Raw genomic sequence first — 22766 nt, forward strand, 5'->3', positions numbered from 1 at the left:
CTGCTGACACAAGCTTAAACGACCACTTTCCCTTCCACTATGGTGTTCAAAAGTCATGGGATACCTCCTAATATCGTGTCGGACCACCTTTATCCCCACGTAGTGCAGAACCTCGACGTGGCATGGACTCAACAATTCGTTGGAAGCACCCTGCAGAAATAGTGAGTCACGCTGCCTCCATAGCCATCCATTATTACGAAAGTGTTGCCGGTGCAGGATTTAGTCCACGAACTGACCTCTAGATTATGTCCCTTAAATGTTCGACGAGATTCACGTCGGACGATCTGGGTTGCGAAATCATTCGCTCGAACTGTCCAGAATGCTCTTCAAACCAATCGCGAGCAACTGTGCCCAGTGACATGGTGCACTGTCATCCATAAAAATTCCACCGTTGTTAGGAAATATGAAGTCCACGAATGGTTGCAATTGGTCTGCAAAGCTTTCTCCAGCTTTGGAAAAGGCTTTACCAAAAGTTTTATTAGGCCCAAAACAAAGAGTTGGTAACACATATTTTTCTGATCCAGAGAGTCTAAGAGCTTCTACATCTACATCTACATTTCTACTCCGCAAGCCACCCAACGGTGTGTGGCGGAGGGCACTTTACGTGCCACTGTCATTACCTCCCGTTCCTGTTCCAGTCGCGTATGGTTCGCGGGAAGAACGACTGTCTGAAAGCCTCCGTGCGCGCTCTAATCTCTCTAATTTTACATTCGTGATCTCCTCGGGAGGTATAAGTAGGGGGAAGCAATATATTCGATACCTCATCCAGAAACGCACCCTCTCGAAACCTGGCGAGCAATCTACACCGCGATGCAGAGCGCCTCTCTTGCAGAGTCTGCCACTTGAGTTTATTAAACATCTCCGTAACGCTATCACGGTTACCAAATAACCCTGTGACGAAACGCGCCGCTCTTCTTTGGATCTTCTCTATCTCCTCCGTCAAACCGATCTGGTACGGATCCCACACTGATGAGCAATGCTCAAGTATAGGTCGAACGAGTGTTTTGTAAGCCACCTCCTTTGTTGATGGACTACATTTTCTAAGCACTCTTCCAATGAATCTCAACCTGGTACCCGCCTTACCAACAATTAATTTTATATGATCATTCCACTTCAAATCGTTCCGCACGCATACTCCCAGATATTTTACAGAAGTAACTGCTACCAGTGTTTGTTCCGCTATCATATAATCATACAATAAAGGATCCTTCTTGTCATAGCAGTGAGCTAGGCAAAGCAACTAATTCATACTATCCCAAATATATCTGATGCAAATAAAAAATCAGAGGTGGAATTTTCGCTAAGTTAATAACGTGGGAATCTTCAGATGTATGCAAGCAGTTTTTCACGTTTATAGTTGCAGAATTATGACACCATCTCCTGTATTTTTAATGCGATTACGTATTTTTCTGTGTCATTGGAAGGAGCCTCCAAAGACGACTTTTCAGCTATAAAATATGCAGAACTTGCTCAAACAATAACGAGGTAACTGCGGTGAAAACGACTGTTCATCCATCAGGACAGGTCCCGCAAACTTGTGCCTCCGTGGACCAAATGTAAACCAACGGTCAGCGTATTGATTATTGTGGTTGTAATACAGTGTGCTCAAACTGTTCATCTTGAGCTCTGATACGTGGTATAAAGGCATACTTGGCACACAGTAGTGCACGCTGAGTTTCATCTAGACTTATCGAACCACAAGCCGTTTAATAACGCATATCATGTCCTTGGGAAACTACGGTGCTATTTTCTAAGACACCTTATTTTAATTTTCTCCAAGTGAAAGTTCAGAGATTTTCGGTGTAGTGGGTATTCTGACCACTTTGCGTTTCCTGAACGACCGATCCAGTGCCTTACATATGTTCTGGTAGGAAAGTCTCAATTATCTATGCAGAGGCTCAAAAAATGGTTCAAATGGCTCTGATCGGTTCAGCTGGACCAGAGGTCCCACTCTCTTCCAAGTACGCACTGCCTGCACTGTTATGGAGCCACCACCAGTTTTGCACATTGCCTTGGAGTCTGCGCCACACTCGAATCCTACCGTCAGCTCTAACCAACTGAAATCGTGACAAATATGACCTGGCCACGGTTCTTCAGTCGTGTAGGCTTCCACCGGTATTGTCACGAGCTAGGGAGCCTCTCCCTAGCTCGTGTAGACGCGTCGGCCGTCTGCTGCCATAGCCCATAAAAAGCCAGATTTCGCCGTATTGTCCTAACGGCTATATTCGTCATTTCTGCAGTTATTTTAGGCAGTGTTGCTCGCTTGTCAGCACTGACAACTCTGCGCTAACGCCGCTGTCTTGGTCGGTAGGTGTAGGTCGTCGGCCACTGCGTTGTCCGTGGTGGGAGGTAATGCCTGAAACTTGGTATTCTTGGCACGCTCTTGGCACTGTGGATCTCGGAATATTGAATTCCCAAACGATGGCCGAAATGGAAAGTCCCAGGTGTCCACCAACTACCCTTCCGCGTTCAGAGTCGTGCGGCGATAATCACGTCAGAAACTTTTCACGTGAATCACCTGAGTACAAATGACAGATCCGCCTTTGCACTTCCCTTCTTTATCTTTTGTATGCGGTGTTACCGTCATAAGTATATATCCTAATCGCTACCTCATGACTTGTGTCACCTCAGTGTGTTCCTTATGGTCTATTACTTACTTCTTCTATTATTCGTGTGTGCGACGTCTGATCTGTTACTTTTTTCCTCACACATGACTGGAAATGAACCAGTTATTTAAAAAAGAGACGAGAAATGCTCCTATCGGAGCACAAAAAATGCGAATATGTTCCCGTTTCTTTAAAAGACTGATTGAAAAGTGGGGTGCGTGCTTGCTCAGTACCTTTAAAAATTTTCCGAACAATTTTGTCATGCAAACATTTTGACGCCCCCAACTGTAACTCACTCACTCCCACTAGTTCATCGCTGTAAGTCGCTCATACCCACTTGCCCATTCTTACTCACTCATTCAGCCCAACTCATTGTCATTATCTCTTTGTGTCCCTCTGTCACTGGCTCCTGTATAACTGTCACAGACTCCTTCGTTCTGTTGTACTGCCTCCTCTCACTGTCACTATCTCTGTCTTGGTCTGTCACTGCTACAGTCTCATTCCTTCCTTCCCACTGCTGCTGTCTCTTCCCACTGTCATTATCGCTCTCTTCCTTGTTGTCATTTGACAACTCTGTCTCTCATTACCACGGTCTCTCACCCACTTCCATTTCCTCCTTCTCTTTATTCCTCTCTCCCACTGGCACTATCTCCTTCACTTTTTTCCTACCACTGTTCTATCATTGTCAGCTATATTCCACTGTCACTGCGTCCGTCTCTGTCTCTCACACTGCCGTTGTCTCCGTCGCTCTTTCTATACCACAACCACTGTCTTCTAACTTACAGTATTTACTACTTTCCCGTTTAAATGGTTCAAATGGCTCTGAGCACTATGGGACTTAACTTCTGACGTCATCAGACCCCTAGAACTTAGAACTACTTAAACCTAACTAACCTAAGGACATCACACACATCCTTGCCCGAGGCAGCAGTCGCACCTGCGACCATAGCAGTCGCGCGGTTCCAGACTGTAGCGCCTAGAACCGCTCGGCCATCTCGGCCGGCTTACTTTCCCGCCTCTTTCCCACTGCCTCTGCGTCCTCCTTTCTCAGGAAAAAAAGAGCGCGTTTACATTCGTATGATAAAATTTTTGGGAAAATTTTTAAAGCTGCTGGAGCTGGTAACCCACTTTTCAGTGACTGTGTTTCACATAAACAGGAACATAATCGTATTAGTTGCGCTCCGATAGGAGCATTTTTCCGCTGCAGCAGGGCATGTTGCTGATATGAAAGGAAATGTATTGGTCAGTAAAGTTTTGATAGTTTACGTATGTGAAGCTGAAATAACGCGAAACTAATTTTACACCTCATACCGGATTTTACGTGTAAAAAAGTTTTGCATATACTTCAGCACTGTAACGTGGGGCTCCCAGAACACTTACAGTGATCGGAGACACTTCGCACCATATTTATCCGTGCTGCGTGACTTTATTAACAACGTTTTCGCCTCACACCGAATTTCAAATGTGTATTTAACGCGCTACGGTCGCAGGTTCAAATCCTGCCTCGGGCATGGATGTGTGTGATGTCCTTAGGTTAGTTAGGTTTCATTAGTTCTGAGTTCTAGGCGACTGATGACCTCAGAAGTTAAGTCGCATAGTGCTCAGAGCCATTTGTATTTAACGGGTACAAATCGGATAACTTTGAAACACTGTTCTGGAATGCGGATACACAAATCGAGGAAATTTCCAAGGTTTATCGAGTTCTGGGTCTTAGAAACAAGTAAAAATTTCGTTTGCTGTGCACAGCCATCTTGGAAACTGCGACTCGCTTTTGCTACGCCAAAGTTGATAAAATCGGGCTTTTATCAGGTTTTCTAAGGACCGCCCGTGAACTAATGGTGACTCCATAAGCCCCTTAAGGCCCACCATGCACCACGCCAAATGCATAAAGAACCAAGCGATTTTCTCCATTTTAATAAGCTGGAGGAAGTGTGTAATATTCATACTTGGTACTGTAGGACAGTGCTACAAAGGCAACCTTACGTTGAATATAAAAATGGTCCCTAGCGCAAGGGCTATCGAAAATACATGGACGGCCGGAGTGGCCGAGCGGTTCTGGGCGTTTCAGTCTGGAACCGCACGACCGCTACGGTCGCAGGTTCTAATCCTGCCTGCGGCATGGATGTGTGAGATGTACTTAGGTTAGTTAGGTTTAAGTAGTTCTGAGTTCTAGGGGACTGATGACCTCAGATGTTAAGTCCCATAGTGCGCAGAGCCATTTGAAAATACGTGGCCCTACATTTCTGTCACCATAGAACCCAAGTTATGAGCGCGGAAAAAATACCGTTTTTATGCGCGGCATTTCGGAACATACTGGCAATCATGCTGTTGCATGCGTACCGATAAACTTTAACGGCACGCATTCTGTAAGCAGTTTCGCCATTCATTTGTGTAATCAACCATTTCTTTTACTTCTTAACAGATCAATATTTCGTTAACAGATATACTGTGCAGCAACCGCGAGTCGTAAGGCAGTCCGTGTACCACCAACATGACGGATGCCTCTGCGTAGATGATTGCAGACTTTCTTAACAGAACATTTGAAGGGCATTGGATCGATCCTTCAGGAAACGCAAAGTCGTCTGCACACCCACCATATCGAAAATCTCTGAAATTTCACTTGGAGAAAATTAAAATAACGTGTCTAGAAGATAACACCGAAGATTTCCAAGGACATGAAATACAGCATTACACGGCTCTTGCTTCGACAAGTCTAGACGTAACTCAGCGTGCGCTACTGTGAGACAAGAATGCCTTTATACCACGTATCAGAGCTCAAGATGAACAGTCTGAGCACATTGTATGACAATCACAATAATGAATGCGCTGACCGTTGGTTTACATTTGGTCCATGGATGCACAAGTTTGAGGGACCGGCCCTGATGGATGAACAGTCATTTTCGCCACAGTTATCTCGTTACTGTTTGACCAAATTCTGAATATTCTATAGCTTAAAAATCCTCTTTCTAGGTTCTTTTCAATGACACAGGAAAAATAAGTAATCGCATTAAAAATACAGGAGGTGGTGTCATAATTCTGCAACTATAACCGTCAAAAGCTGCCTGCATATATCAGAAGATTCACCACGTTATTAACTTAGTGAAAATCGCACCTCTGATTTTTTATTCGCTTCAGATGTATTTGGGATGTTATGTATTAGGTGCCTTACCCTGCTGACAGTTATGACAAGCTCTTAGGCTTCCTGGATCAGAAAAATATCTGTTACCAACTACACACTTTATTTCGGGCCTAATAAAACATTTTGGTAAAGCCTTTTCAAAAGCTGGAGAAAGCTTCACGTATCTCCGCGACATGTTTCTTCGTCCATCACAGACGAAAGTGAAAGAAGACGAGTTTTTTGGATCTGACGTTCCAAAATTTAGACTCTCTGATTTAGCATTAATCGCTGAACAAGTTTCTTCGACCGTTAAATACGTCCTTAACGTTTAGAAATAATGGGATAAACCTGTACTAGTACTGCATGGCATTCTATGCATTGTTATGGAATTTTATGCGAGAGGATAAATAATAAGTAGGTAACGTGTTGTAACAATAAGATGGAATTTGGTATCAAAAGGATCACACATTTAAATCAGTGAATATGAAGTAGTGAAAAATAGATCGTGTCGTTCTATCAGTTTACTACTCCATTATCGGTTCAGAAAAGCGTCTACATCCACATGACTGGTCTGTAAACAATGGAACGTCTAGCTTGGAACACAAACAACATTATGAAAAGGATAGATTCCTGCTCACTGTAAAGATGATACACTGAGTTGCAGGCAGGTACACTCTGCCTGTCTGCAACTCAACGTATCTGTTGTATGGTGAGCAGCAATCTATCCTTTTCATAACATTGTTGACTGTTCACAATTTGCAGTTACTGTAAACGCTTGGTAGAGAGTTCATCGAATCACTTTGAGGTCGTTCCACCAACTTTCGACTCTGCAATGGGAAATTGGAAATTTGTGGTAAGGTCTTATGGGACCAAACTGCTGAGGTTGTAGGTGTCCTAAGCCTACACACTACTTAATCTAACTTAAACTAACTTACGCTATGGACAACAGACTCCCATGCTCCGACGGGGGGAGCCGCACGGACCGTGACAAGGTGCCTTAGATCGAACTGCACTCTGCAGTAGCACGTGCGAAAAACAAACACTTAATGCTTTCCGTTCGAGCTCCTACTACTCTTATTTCACACTGAGTACGGCAGACGTATACGTTAGGACAATGTGGCGAAATTAACATTTAGTAAAACACTTATCAGAAGCAAAATACATTAATATAGGGGTTCCACAAGGTAGCATGTTAGGACCAATACTATTTCTCATACACATCAATGACTTTCCCAGTAGTGTTACTCATGGTGAAAAAATTCTCTTCGCTGATGACAACAATATTATAGCCACTGAGAAAACAAGAGACGTCCTTGCAGAGAAAGCAAATGAAGCTGTGAAGGAAGTTTACGTTTGGTCAATAAGCAATGAAGTGATGTAGAACATAAAGAAAACTAATGCCATGAATTTCAGTTTGAAGAGGGAAAATGACAATGTTAAATTAAATGTAGATGACATCTGTTTTGACTGTGTAAAAAATGCAAAATTTCTAGGAATGAATATTGATTCTTAGTTGAAGTGGTGTGAGTGTACAAAGGCAGTTGAAAACAGAATGTCATCAGCATGTTATGCCCTTAGAATCCTATCATCAGTGTGTAATATGCAGTGTCTTTTAGTTACATACTGTTCAAATGTACATTTAGTTCTTATCTATGGCATTCTTTTTTGGAGAACAAATGCTCAAAATATGAACACAGTTTTCAAACTCCAAAAAGGGCCATAAGAATCATAGCCAAAATTGGTAGGCAAGCACATTGTATAGATCTGTTAAAACACTGGGGATTTAACTGCTCCATGTGAATACATTTATCAGTCAGTTGTACACATCAAAAATAACATTGGTAATTACTGCACAAACAGTTCTGTCCATGACCATGGAGCAAGAGCTGGACTCAACTTACATTTGCCAAGAAAAAAAAATATAAAACTGAAAACAGCATTTTCTATCAAGGAATAAAACTGTACAATAATTACCAAAAAAGATAAAAAAATTGCAAAAATTCACTTATTTAAAAAGGCAGCTAAAAAGTACCTGTTATGCAATACATTTTATACATTGAAGAATTACTTAGATATAATAGAGTAGGGGTTTCGTAAATAAAGTTATACAAAATAAATAATAATAATGATTACAAAACATCCAACATTCCACATAACACCTTCACACTACTTTTTTTTACTTTTTTTTCCTTTTCTAGAAAACCTTACCCCAAGCTACGCATTGCACTATACTAACACCTCTCCCCCTTTCTGAGCTCAACATATCACTAATTATAGAGCGATAATGACTCAGTTTTTCAGGATAGCAAATGGGAAGTTGTGGTACAGAAAATGGCCCAAAGATCACCAGTGTGTATGTTTGTAGCGAGTGAACTGTTGTGAAACAATGTGTGTATAGTGTGTGTAGTGGCTGATAGTGAGATATGAGTGAACAGTGTGGCATGACATTTTTTAATAAGTTAGTTACAAAAAAGTATTGTATACCAGGATTAAATCTAACGATTGTCTCTAACTAGAAGATTGTAAACGTATATGTATACAAATTAGCTTATTTAAAATTGGTATAAACTTGTAAATAGTTTGACATGTACTATATCCTTGTGAAAACAGACTACAGATGAATAAAGCTACTACTACTACTACTACTACGAGACAATTCACTGAGCAAATATTGCTCATCCATTCTTAAGTAATTTACGTATGACTTGACGTCCTCCACTATAAGCTCACGCAAGAAGTTTTGTTGAATGCTTTTATCGTTTTGCCGCAAAACCCACAGCTTCGTCCATGTACGTTTCTTTTTCTTCCTCCACGCTTCTCTTAGAAATGCACACACAGTGCAATTGTGGTACATGCGACTGCTGCGCATAGTAAGCCATCTTGAACTTAGACGAAAAATATGATGACAGTGTAATACTCCTTTATAGCGCCACATCAAATATCTTTTTCAAACAAATTTAACGAATATTTGGTCATACCTTCAATCAAATCTTTGTCACAGAAACATGGTAGTGTAATACCGGCCTAAAATTAAGGTTTTCCGAAATAAAAAAAGAATGCTTCAACGTACGTCACGGTCACATACCTAGGACTAAATGTTCTGTTACAAATAAAAAGTGAACAGAGATAATGTTTTCAATACTATACTTAAAAGGCTTTCTGTTACACTACTAATACATTACAGAAACTCAGTTCATTTCCAAATATCACGTGCTTCATGGCAGAAGACGTGTCATTTCACGGTACAAGATGGCGGACTACCATTGAAAAATGGGTTAACCGTCCACATTTTATATAAGTAATTTTAAAAATATATAGAATTCTGTAACGAAAGAAAGAACGGTATCTTCGAGATAGCGTAATTATAAAGCTCCAAAACTTATAAATTCTGTACAAAAGACAAACTCATGTCCCACAACGACAAAAGCAGTAGAAAATGGCGGAGAGTAATAACGATGGTCTCTAGTGCGCATACCAAACTCCGAAATTGGTCACTAGATTTAAACACTGGCCATGAACCATCATCTACTCCTGCGTATGCTATCCCCAACGTAGAGCACTTGTCTCTACTTGGGGAGCCGGCCGAAGTGGCCGTGCGGTTAACGGCGCTGCAGTCTGGAACCGCAAGACCGGTACGGTCGCAGGTCCGAATCCTGCCTCGGGCATGGATGTTTGTGATGTCCTTAGGTTAGTTAGGTTTAACTAGTTCTAAGTTCTAGGGGACTAATGACCTCAGCAGTTGAGTCCCATAGTGCTCAGAGCCATTTTTTTTCTACTTGGGGGATCCGTAGACTAGGAATGTAATGGAATACAAATATTGAAATATTTCCAAGAAACAATCGAGGCCGTTGGGCGCAACTGCTACGCCTCAGACCTCACTACTCAGTTCGCCACTGGTTCGTTAACGTCACAGAGATGCTCATTGTTGTTGTTGTTGTTGTGGTCTTCAGTCCAGAGACTGGTTTTATGTAGCTCTCCATGCTACTATATCCTGTCCAAGCTTCGTCATCTCCCAGTACCTACTGCAACCTACATCCTTCTGAATCTGCTTAGCGTATTCATCTCTTGCTTTCCCTCAACGATTTTTACCCTCCACGCTGCCCTCCAAAACTAAACTGGTGATCACTTGATGCCCCAGAAGATGTCCTACCAACCGATCCCTTTTTCTAGTCAAGGTGTGCCACAAATTTCTCTTCTCCCCAATTCTATTCAATACCTCCTCATTAGTTATGTGATCTACCCATCTAATCTTCAGCATTCTTTTGTAGTACCACATTTCGAAAGCTTCTATTCTCTTCTTGTCCAAACTATTTATCGTCCTTGTTTGACTTTCACACATGGCTACGCTCCATACAAACACTTTCAAAACAGATTTCCTAACACTTAAATCTATACTCGATGTTAAAAAATTTCTCTTCTTCAGAAACGCTTTCCTAGCCATTGCCAGTCTACATTTTATATTCTCTCTACTTCGACCATCATCAGTTATTTTGCTCCCCAAATAGCAAAACCCGTTTATTACTTTAAGCATCTCATTTCCTAATCTAATACCGTCAGCATCATCCGATTTAATTCAACTACATCCCATTATCCTCGTTTTGCTTTTGTTGATGTTCATCTTACATCTTCCTTTCAAGACACTGTCCATTCCATTCAGCTGCTCTTCCAGGACCTTTGCTTTCTCTGACGGAATTACAATGTCATCGGCAAACCTCAAAGTTTTTATTTCTTCTCCATGGATTTTAGTTCCTACTCCGAACTTTTCTTTTCTTTCCTTTACTACTTGCCATAAAACTCCACTATTAGCTGTTACAGGAGCGGCTTTGTGCATGTCGGAGAGGGTCCGGTAGAAATTCCAAAAGCCTATGTTCCAGGAACAGATAAGCAACACACAAGTCGCGAAATGACTGCGACGGAAAAACTGGGGAAATTGTTGGGCACAGTGAGCGCACCTGAAACTCTTGTCCTGCGAAACACCACTCGCGAACGGAACAAGAGGGGGATGAAAAAGTCCCTAGTGCTTCTCCAAGTATTCTCCACCACGTACCACAAAACAGGTTTTGTGGGAATGTAGAAGTAGTTACAAAGCATAAGAAGTGACTTACCTTACAAAAGTGATGGCTGTATTGTTAACCTGACTCAGATAACAATTTGTAGGACGATTGATATATAAACTCTGAATTATTTTCAACTATTTATGCATGAGTTTTTCAGTTAGCTTCAAGTCTGCCGGTAGTATTAATTATATTCCAAATTCACTACGTTTTCCAAGGTACATATCTAACATTCAGTCAACATATGACAGGTGATGCATAAATATACATAAAAAAAGAAAAAGCGGGAAAGCACGAAGCAGTTATGCAAATTTTTCACACATCCATACTCGTACAGGTATCGACGGAAAACGCGAAACAGTAAACTTTGGCGACCGCTGGAGGAATTTGTGTCACTGCATCGCAGTTTCACCACACAGCTGGCCGGCCGCTGCCGCCGAGCGGTTCTGGGCGCTTCAGTCCGGAATCGCGCAACTGCTACAGTCGCAGGTTCGAATCCTGCCTCGGGCATGGATGTGTGTGATGCCCTTAGGTTAGTTAGGTTTAAGTAGTTCTAAGTTCTAGGGGACTGATGACCTCAGATGTTAAATCCCATAGTGCTCAGAGCCATTTGAACCATTTCGTCGCGCAGCTGCCAATGATAGTGAACAGGAGACATGTCGATTACAGGACGGAAAGTCTTTGGGAACCATTCCGTGCATTGAGTTGGACAGTAACTATGCCTCTCATATAGGTGCTTAAACAATATACGCAGATGTGCACATTTGAGAGAGGACTATAGTTGGGCTCAAAGAAGCTAATTGGAGTAATCGGCGAATCGCTCGACATCTGAATAGAAGTGATGCCACTATTCGACGATGTTGGCAGGAATGGGTGAACCATGGGCGAAAACAGTGTCAAGAAGGAAGTGGTAGACCTGGAGAGACGACAGAACATGAGGACCGAGCAATAGTCATTACCATCAATCCGACGTGCAACTGGTGCTTCAGTGACCACGGGGACCATCAACAGGCGGCTCACAGAATTGGGTCTGGATGACTACCATCGATCTCTATATGTCAACGAGCCCGTTTGCTGTGGTGTCGGGCACATTCGCACTGGAATCTCATTGCCTGGAGTAGAATTGTCTTCAGTGATAAGCGCCACTTTGAAATGAGCCTTGATGGCCAGTGATGACGTGTCTAGAGACACCTCAGACAGCGATGGAATACCAGACTGATTGTCACCCGCCATATATCCCGACAACCAGGAATGATGATATGGGGTACCATTTCACTTCATAGCAGGACCATTTGGTAGCCAGTGTCGACACTCTACAGCACACCTGTACGTCGGCGATGTTCTACCCCCTGTTTTGTTGCCCTTCATAGCAAGTCATCCCGGGCTTACGTTTCAGCAGGATATTGCCTGCGCGCATACTGCGAGCTTGCCAGACGCTAGGTTGGCCAAGCAAGGTAGCCAGATCTCTCCACAAATGAGAACGGTTGGAGCGTTATGGGCAGGACCCTCCAACCAGCTCGGGTTTTTTACGATCTAACTCCCTATTTGGACATAATTCGGCATGATATCACCCTAAAGCAGAGTTTGTACAGAGTTTCAGGGAGAGCATAAGGGAACAATTGACAAGGAGGGGGGAAAGAAATTCAGTAGAAGAAGAAAGGGTAGCTTTGAGGGATGAAGTAGTGAAGGCAGCAGAGGATCAAGTAGGTAAACAGACGAGGGCTAGTAGAAATCCTTGGGTAACAGAAGAAATATTAAATTTAATTGATGAAAGGAGAAAAAATAAAAATGCAGTAAATGAAGCAGGCAAAAACGAATACAAACATCTCAAAAATGAGATCAACAGGAAGTGCAAAATGGTAAGCAGGGATGGCTAGAGGACAAATGTAAGGATGTAGAGGCTTATCTCACTAGGGGTAAGATAGGTACAGCCTACAGGACAATTAAAGAGACCTTTGGAGAAAAGAGAGCCACCTGTATGAATATCAAGAGCTGAGATGGAAACCCAGTTCTAAACAAAGAAGGGAAAGCAGAAAGGTGGAAAGAGTGTAGAGAGGGTCTATACAAGGGCGATGTACTTGAGGACAATATTATGGAAATGGAAGAGGATGTAGATGAAGATGAATTGGGAGATACGATACTGCGTGAAGAGTTTGACAGAGCACTGAAAGACCTGAGTCGAAACAAGGCCCCGGGAGTAGACAACATTCCATTAGAACTACTGATGGCCTCGGGAGAGCCAGTCATGACAAAACTCTACCATCTGGTGAGCACGATGTATGAGACAGGCGAAATAACGTCAGAATTCAAGAAGAACATAATAATTCCAATCCCAAAGAAAGCAGGTGTTGACAGATGTGAAAATTACCGAACTATCAGTTTAATACGTCACGGCTGCAAAATACTAACGCGAATTCTTTACAGACGAATGGAAAAACTAGTAGAAGCCGACCTCGGGGAAGATCAGTCTGGATTCCGTAGAAATGTTGGAAGACGTGAGGCAATACTGACCCTACGACGTATCTTAGAAAATAGATTAAGGAAAGGCAAACCTACGTTTCTAGCATTTGTAGACTTAGAGAAAGCTTTTGACAATGTTGACTGGAATACTCTCTTTCAAATTCTGAAGGTGGCAGGGGTAAAAGACAGGGAGCGAATAGCTATTTACAGAAACCAAATGGCAGTTATAAGAGTCGAGGGACATGAAAGGGAAGCAGTGGTTGGGAAGGGAGTGAGACACGGTTGTAGCCTCTCCCCGATGTTATTCAATCTCTATATTGAGCTAGCAGTGAAGTAAACAAAAGAAAAATTCGGAGTAGGTATTAAAATCCATGGAGAAGAAATAAAAACTCTGAGGTTCGCCGATGACATTGTAATTCTGTCAGAGACAGCAAAGGACTTGGAAGAGCAGTTGAACGGAATGGACAGTGTCATGAAAGGAGGGTATAAGATGAACATCAACAAAAGCAAAACGAGGATAATGGAATGTAGTCGAATTAAGTCGGTGATGCTGAAGGAATTAGATTAGGAAATGAGATACTTAAAGTAATAAAGGAGTTTTCCTATTTGGGGAGCAAAATAACTGATGATGGTCGAAGTAGAGAGGACATAAAATGTAGACTGGCAATGGCAAGGAAAGCATTTCTGAAGAAGAGAACTTTGTTAACATCGAGTATGGATTTAAGTGTTAGGAAGTCGTTTCTGAAAGTATTTGTATGGAGTGTAGCTATGTATGGAAGTGAAACATGGACAATAAATAGTTTGGACAAGAAGAGAATAGAAGCTTTCGAAATGTGGTGCTACAGAAGAATGCTTAAGATTAGATGGGTAGATCACATAACTAATGAGGAGGTATTGATTAGGATTCGGCAGAAGAGAAGTTTGTGACACAACTTGACTAGAAGAAGGGATTGGTTGGTAGGACATGTTCTGAGGCATCAATTGATCATCAATTTAGTATTGGAGGGCAGCGTGGAGGGTAAAAATCGTAGAGGGAGACCAAGAGATGAATACGCTAAGCAGATTCAGAAGGATGTAGGCTGCAGTAGGTACTGGGAAATGAAGAAGCTTGCTCAGGATAGAGCAGCACATGGAGAGCTGCATAAAACCAGTCTCAGGACTGAAGACGACAACAACTACAGCATTACCCAGAAGGACATCCAACAACTCCATCAGTCAATGTCAAGCGGAGTAGCAGTTTGCATAAGGGCTAGAGGTGGATGAACGCATTATTGACATGCACAGTTTGTGAAGGTCTTTTTCTTGAGTAAATCATCCATCATTTCTGAAATTTTATTCATTTCTATATCTGTACATGTACGACACAACTACCGACTTCCGTCTCATTCTGATAATCCCTTAGTGCTGCGTCTTAGAGTGTACATACAACCATTTTTTTTTATATGTTTGCATGTCGTTTCAGTTACTGTTATTAGCTCGAAACCTAGAAATGGAAGTATTGATAAAACATATGCCTGATCGGCGCGGCATTCGTTGAACACCAACGAGGAGGCTTGGTAGAGAGAGCACGTGACTTCCTCCAGGGTCTACCTGCAGTGGGGCGCTCGTGAGTCTCCCCCTCTCTCTTCTAGTTAGCGTCTCCTACAGGGCGGACGGCTTTAGGCTGTCTGCCTCCGTCTCACTCTTGTAAACTGCGTTTGCCTCTGTTATCTCTTGTAAACTGCGTCTGCCTCTGTCTCTTTTACAACCTACGTTTGCCTCTGGCTTCCGCTATTAATTCGCCCTCAGATATCATTGCCCATTTCCGACATGTTTTAACTTTTACGCCGGCTGCTGTGGCCGAGCGGTTCTAGGCGCTTCAGTCCGGAATCGCGTGTTGCTACGGTCGCAGGTTCGAATCATGCCTCGGGCATGGATGTGTGTGATGTCTTAGGTTAGTTAGGTTTAAGTAGTTCTAAGTCAATGGGACTGATGATCTCAGATGTCACATAATGCTTAGAGCCATTTGAACCATTTTAACTCTTGCCACCCATCTCCCCCACCCAAGAGAGTGGCATCGGTATAACTACATCTTTTCTGAAACGCCCCTTGTAAGCCGAATCACTGCAAAAATAAAAAAAAAATAGTGGCAGATATTTTCAGTGTATTTGTGATTGTCAGTGTCGCCCCTAAGACAACATCTTCTTCCGTTCCGGCCACATCGCAGTAGGCGTCCAGTACAGAACCAACCGCTGGCCCTACATAAAGCTCAGCGACAGCGGCCGGCGTTGGAAGACGGAGGTAGCGCCCAGGTCCCTGCTGCCCCCGGTGACTGGCGCGGCTCTGCAGGCAGCGCGCGTCCCGCAGCCCCCCTGCCCCCCAGCCCCCTCAGTGCCCCCCTCCCCTCTTTGCCTTGGACGCGCCCACGCCGCTTCCGATGCGGGCCGCGCGGCGCGTGGCTGCCGACGCCAGCCGGCGTTCTGATGACACACATGGGGCCTGCAGGCGGAGACACTACTGACACTATATTCGTAGCACTGGCAGGCGGCATTAAGAGGCGCGGCGACGCGGAACGATTCCTCACTGGCAGACTGGCCAAGACCGTGTCAGCCTGTCCGTACACACTGAGCGGAACGTAGCACGGGTCGCTGAACGTACCAATGAGCAACGTCAGGCTGCACAAGTAACGTAGAAGATTTAGACGCCAAATGAACACGGACAGAGAAGAGATGCAATGGAAAGCTGAAGGATCCTCAAAGTAGAACACAAAGAAAATAAAAAAAACCAAATTAAGGGTAAAGCAGATGTTTCTTGTAACAATACTCACACAAATTGTAAAAATTAGAGAAAAGGACTGTAGAAATAAATAACGCAATTTAGATATTTAGCTTAGCAGTATCGCGTTTCGTATGACACCAATATATCACTCTTCATTACATTTTAATTGTGCTGGTAGATACACAGTTCAACAGCACTTGACTGTATTCCCTGTAGAACAGTGTGATTTCCAGAGATCGCCACGAGTGCCTCTACATACGCCTATTAGTAGTCAATTTCAATGGGAACTGCTAAATCTTAGTTTAGCTAGGAATAGTCTCATCACGTTATCTTTTCTATTTTCGAATGCACGACGGCTTGGTGACAGGTAGTTCGGTATCAAGTAGTTCGTCATGTATCGCCAGAAACTGCTGTCCACCATACAGCCTGTTTCACAATTCCTTTTATAGGCTCATGGGAGTTGTTGACCTATAGTCCGATCCATTAACGACGGCTGTTTGCGCAGTTCGACACATGCATTGTTGCCGGTTCCAAGCGACGGTTGCGGTAAGCGCATACATGTTCTCTGTACTTGAAGAAATACAACAATTTACACTACTGGCCATTAAAATTGCTACACCAAGAAGAAATGCAGATGAAAAACGGGTATTCATTGGACAAATATATTACTCTAGAACTGACATGTGATTACATTTTCACGCAATTTGGGTGCATACATCCTGAGAAATCAGTACCCAGAATAACCACCTCTGGCTTTAATAACGGCCTTGATACGCCTGGGCATTGAGTCAAACAGAGCTTGGATGGCCTGTACGGGTACAGCTATCCATGCAGCTTAAACACGATACCATAGTTCATCAAGAGTAGTGACTGGCGTATTGTGACGAGCTAGTTGCTCGGCCACCATTGACCAGACGTCTTCAGTTGGTGAGAGATCTGGAGAATGTGCTGGCCAGGGCAGCAGTCGAACATTTTCTGTATCCAGAAAGGCCCGTACAGGACCTGCAACATGAGGTCCTGCATTAGCCTGCTGAAATGTAGGGTTTCACAGGGATCGAATGAAGGGTAGAGCCACGGGTCGTAACACATCTGTAATGCAACGTTCACTGTTCAAAGTGCCGTCAATTCGAACAAGAGGTGACCGAGACGTGTAACAAATGGCACCCCATACCATCACGCCGGGCGAAATGTGGTGATGACGAATACACGCTTCCAATGTGCGTTCACCGCGATGTCGCCAAGCACGGATGCGACCATCACGATGCTGTTAACAGAACCTGGATTCATCCGAGAAAATGAGGTTTTGCCATTCGTGCACCCAGGTTCGCCGTTGAGTACACCATCGCAGGCGCTCCTGTCTGTGGTGAAGCGTCAAGGGTAACCGCAGTAATGGTCTCTGAGCTGATAGTCCATGCTGCTGCAAACGTCGTCGAACTGCTCGCGCAGATGGTTGTTGTCTTGAAAACGTCCCCATCTCTTGACTCAGGGACTGAGACGTGGCTGCACGATTCGTTACAGCCATGCGGATAAGATGCCTGTCATCTCGACTGCTAGTGATATGAAGCCGCTGCGCTCGAGCTCGGCGTTCCGTATTACCCTCCTGAAGCCACCGATTTCATATTCTGATAACAGGCATTGGATCTCGACCAACGCGCGCAGCAATGTCGCGGTACGAAAAGCCGCAATCGCGATAGGCTACAATCCGACCTTTATCAAAGTCGGAAACGTGATGGTACGCATTCTTCCTCCTTACACGAGGAATCACAACAACGTTTCACCAGCCAAAGCCGATCAACTGCTGTTTGTGTATGAGAAATCGGTTGGAAAGTTTCCTTATGTCAGCACGTTGTAGGTGTCGTCACCGGCGCCAATCTTGTGTGAATGCTCTGAAAAGCTAATCATTAGCATATCACAGCACCTTCTTCCTGTCAGTTAAATTTCGAGTCTGTAGCACGTCATCTTCGTGGTGTAGCAATTATAATGACCAATAGTGTGTATCTCTTGGTTGCTTGTGGAGAATTTGTCGCTTATGAACACAATCAGTCGCGACAAATCGTAACAAATGAAATAGAAATTCAGTAAATAACTCGCTAGGATCACGTTAAATGTTCGCAGTGGCTACGACATTCAGAGCAGAACGTTGAGAACACTGCTGAACGGTCATTGGGTGTCGGGGAATGCGTGACGTAGATGCGCAGAACAAGTTTGAATTCTACCGCCATCTCTCGTGGCTCCAGCTATTGTAGACATGCACGTAACTGAACACGTTGGTGACCAGTCGAAAGATGCAGCCCGTCGCCTCAGCGACATTCCCGTACATTGGATCACCTATGAAGGATCCAAGGCTGGGTCAGTCGAGTAGCGTCGTTTCGATCACGCCATGGGCAGCAAGACAAGTCGTGCGATAGTTTGTTACAGTGCGCGGGTTGGAGTAACTAGTTATTCAGTGTTATCCAGCAGCGTACTTTGGTTTCGCAGCTGTGTAAGGATTTACACTTTCCAACACACAGCCTTTATTTCGAATGTTTCGGTTTTGTTTCAGAAATGTTTTTAGAGGAACCTCAAGGCATGTTAGCACCAAAAGACGGAAATTTGAAACGTCAATTTTGCCGAAGAACCAGGAATTTAAAGGACTGTATAATGATTCGGAACTGTTTGGATTGCAATGAATGACGACGTATGTAGTGAAGCACTTACTATTGACAGTTGTAAGTGGGCTGCTTCTGTGTTGGTAGTCCTGTGTAGCCCTTTGCATTGTATCTCTGATTGCGCTTTCTTTGTAAGAGACTCTGTGGCTGGTTGGACTCGTTGTTGGAAGTTAATCGTCAGTAGTATTGGGCAATTGGAAGTTTGTCGCCAGCAGTGATGGAAGTACTGTTTGGCAGTTGGAGGTGAACGGCCAGCAGTGATGGATGTTAAATGTGAGAAGTTAGCATTGGTGGAGAATAGAGGTCTGAAGTGTTAGCGTAGACTAACGATCTGGAAGTATCCGACTTGGAGATTGAAAATTATTCACGATTGTATATCTTTGTGTTGGATATCAGTGACGATTTAGATTCGTGTCTGAACTGGATGTCACATTATTAAGGTATAAAATACATTATTTGGTTTGAAACAAAATCTTTCCTTTGATAACCACATGCCTATTAGTAGTTAGTGGCTTTAGTAGTTAGAATATTTTATTTAGTTGGCAGTACTGACGCTCGCTGTATTGCAGTAGTTTCCGTAGTAAAGATTTTTGTTTGGTAAGTGCCTAATGAAATGTATAGGTTATTGTTAAGATTTCTTTTCGTCAGGGCCATTCTTTTGAATTAATTATTTGAAGTAAGCTTGCAACTTTTTTGAGCAGTCAGATTGCGTTGCGCTAGAATATTGTGGGTCAGTGTTGACATGATAAGAAAAAGTAAAGAGAAAGTAGGCTCAGTACGTTCAATTTTACTCAGCTCTTTCAGAATAAAATAACGTAGAAGCTTCATCTTCTGTCATTCAGCAATTTAAGTACAGAGACACACATTTAAATAAAGAAGTTTCACAGTTCACACACAAAAAACAAAATATACATATTCGCCCTTTAGTGTAGAAAGTGCACAGACCCTGACCTATGACAGCCGCTCGCTCTTTCACAACTATTCTCGCCATGGCGAGTGTCCGGTTAGCCGGTCTTCGAGGGTTGATGTCCTGCGCTTTGGCCCTCAGCTATAAATAACTCGAAAGAGGGCGCACTCTCTAGTGACTCGGCCGAGTGTTGTGACCGAACAAGGCACATTGTTTCCTTGCTTCACTTGAATCGAAGCCTACAGATGACCGCAGATGTATAAGCGCTGCAAAACTGTTTTGGAGCAGTTTATTTTCAGTGCTGCCCAGCGAAGCATATATACGAGATGTGTGAGAAAAGTACGACGCTAACAACATTGCGAGCGATCTGGCTTGTTTAGAGCGGTATGTTCACCCCTTCCATCAGCTCAGTCCGCTTCTTGCAGGCACCATGTCACTTTTGAGAGCGCCATCAGAGAAGTTGTGTTTTCGTTGTGTTACGAAAGTAGAACAACAAGATTTAGAGCAATGTTATGCCGTCAAGTTTTGGATTAAACTTGGGGAATTCGTGAGTGTGACGTTTGAAAAGTTGAAACAGGATTATGGGGAACATTAGTTATCAAGATCACAAGCTTTTCGCTAGCGCAAATCATTTGCATTATGTTGAAGATGAACCTCGATCAGGGAGATCTTCAACTTCAAAAAATGACGAAAACGTCGAACGTGACAGGTCAGACCGACGTTTAATAATAAGGATGATGGATGACCTGTTATACTTAAGCACTTCTACCATACATCAAATTTTGACGTTGCAGACAAGTGCATGCTGCATCATATCAACCCCACGTCACACAGCCACTTCCATCACGGAATTTTTGACCTCAATAGGTATTCCTACTGTTCCGCAGCTCCCTATTCACCTCACATGAGTCCCTGTAACCTTTTTCTTTTACCGAAAGTGAAAAATGTCTTAAAAGGGTGTCGTCTTGGGTCTCTGGAGAACATTCAGAAGAATGTGACCAGCATGTTAGATACCCTACCAGCTGAAGCGTTTCAGCGCTGCCACCAAGACTTGGAACAACGCCTCCGCCTGTGTACAGCTGCCGAAGGGAACTAATTTGAAGGGAACAATACAGTTGTGTGAAAAAAAGATATATTATCAATCTCATTACTTTTCTCACACACCTTGTAAATGTATTCCAGTGGGGAGGCGGGATCTTGTTACCTATTTACCGATGAGGTTACTTAGTTACCAGTAGTCAGCGGATTGGACATGACTGTTGAAGCCGTTAAGTCCCGTAAGATTTCACACACATTTGAACATTTTTTGTTGAAGCCGTCTGTGCTCGCCTATGTTAGTCGGATAGTATCGATAGAGATGATTGTTTTGACATAACACTTTAATAAGGTATTAGACATTTTCGACAGTCCTTTCCAAACGACTAACCACGGCCCATTCCCGACTTAAGTGTTACATTTTGTGTGTGTTACTTGCAGTTGCCTCAACATCAGACAACCCGCAGGGCTGATGCCGTGTCTGAGGCAAACTCAAGGTTAACCGACTGACTGACCCATATTGAGACCGCTTCCTCTATCGTCGAATGGAGTACAGCACAAAATTTGTCTCCTCAGCTCTCAAGTCGACAGAAAGTTAGGGCAGAGTCTTTTTAGTTTTCGACACAAGGAGAAATAATGTGGTGAGTAAGCCAAGTTCACACGAAGACGTCGTGATGTTTTTTCACCAACCAAAAAAAAAAACGGCTAATCGCAAACTTGTAGGGCCTTGTCAAATAATTTTCCTTGTCACCGAGGAAAAACTCTCAACCACCGGTGGTCACCTGAGGCAGTTTTACTAGGCGACTAGTTGAAGTTGACAGCGTCAGCTCACAGTCAAGAATTTCTGTCTAATAGTGGAGGAATTCGTAAGAGGCTAGGCATAGATGAGAAATGTGTGAGTTAACGAGTATTTTGCTCTCATTTAAGTATATGGCCGAAAGAATCAGCCCTCAAGAGTTGTGAAACGAACCCTGTCGTCCACGACCGTGTGCCACAAAGAGCGCAGATTCGCCACGAGATGGGGAAACTCACAGACGTCTATTGTGATGAATGAGGCCTACGCGCTGTAGTGTGCGAGTGAGACAGACGAGAACCTACTTCATAGGGAAACCACGTAGAAGCTGTTTGTGACCAAGGAGGCACAGTAGTGTTAAATATGGCGGACCTAAGATCGGCCATAAAGATAAACATTTATGAAAACTATTTAATTCTGTAGTAATTCAGGGAATGAAGCCACAGTAATTTTAATCTACCATCCTTCATAAATTTTCATGGTGATCCCAATAAAACTTGAACATTGATCATGTCTATAATAGTTTAGGATTTACTGTTAAAAAGAAAGTAACAAGTTTTGTAACAAAACCTGAATGCTAAAATCTGAACGCTTTGGTCGATCTTAACGATTGACATTTTGTATAGTAGCGCGTTATTAAAATGACAAATGTTGTAAATATCAATTCTGTAAATTTATTTGTTTAAAAGATATAGTAAATTTAAATTATCAGTATTTTCAGTTAAGCATCAGACCATCATTTCCTCCACTCAAATCACATTGAACGATGACAGTATGACATCTTATTGAAACATTAGGTAATAGAATATTTGTTGTAAAGTTTAGTGCATAATAGTTATTTTGTTCTTCATTTATTTATCAGAAAGCATCGGTGCAAGGCTACTGGCCGTTACATTCAAAGTTAAGAAGGAAATTGTATTGGTTTTATGTAAAAGAATTTAACGTTTATTATGCAATGGATATTATTGTTACTTTATTTAGAACGTGAAAGTGGTCAGGCGTTGATTATTTAAATATTTTAAAATGTAAAATAATGTAGAATAAGCTGTAGCCAATCAGACGGACGGCTTCAAGAAAGGGAACTGCACTAGTCAGTTGAGCGAAGATGTTCGGCGCGGGGGAAACGCGGCCGATTACGGGCAGGGGGACAGTGCAGATGGAGATGCGAAAGCGAACGGTCTCGTCTTTAGGTAACTAGAAAGTAAAACGACTTAGAAAATTTCGCGTTGTGTGCTATCGCGGGACTTAGTCTCTGAGCGGTGAGCAGCCGTGCGCAAATGACGAGGTGGAGTATTGGACTCGTTTTCGCGATGAGATTGTGAATAATCGAACTGTGTCAAATGGATATGCGGTCGAGCGTTACAGTAACTGTAAATACGACCACTTTC

The sequence above is a fragment of the Schistocerca serialis genome, chromosome 8, assembly GCF_023864345.2.
Source record: "Schistocerca serialis cubense isolate TAMUIC-IGC-003099 chromosome 8, iqSchSeri2.2, whole genome shotgun sequence".
Taxonomy (NCBI): Eukaryota; Metazoa; Arthropoda; class Insecta; order Orthoptera; family Acrididae; genus Schistocerca; species Schistocerca serialis.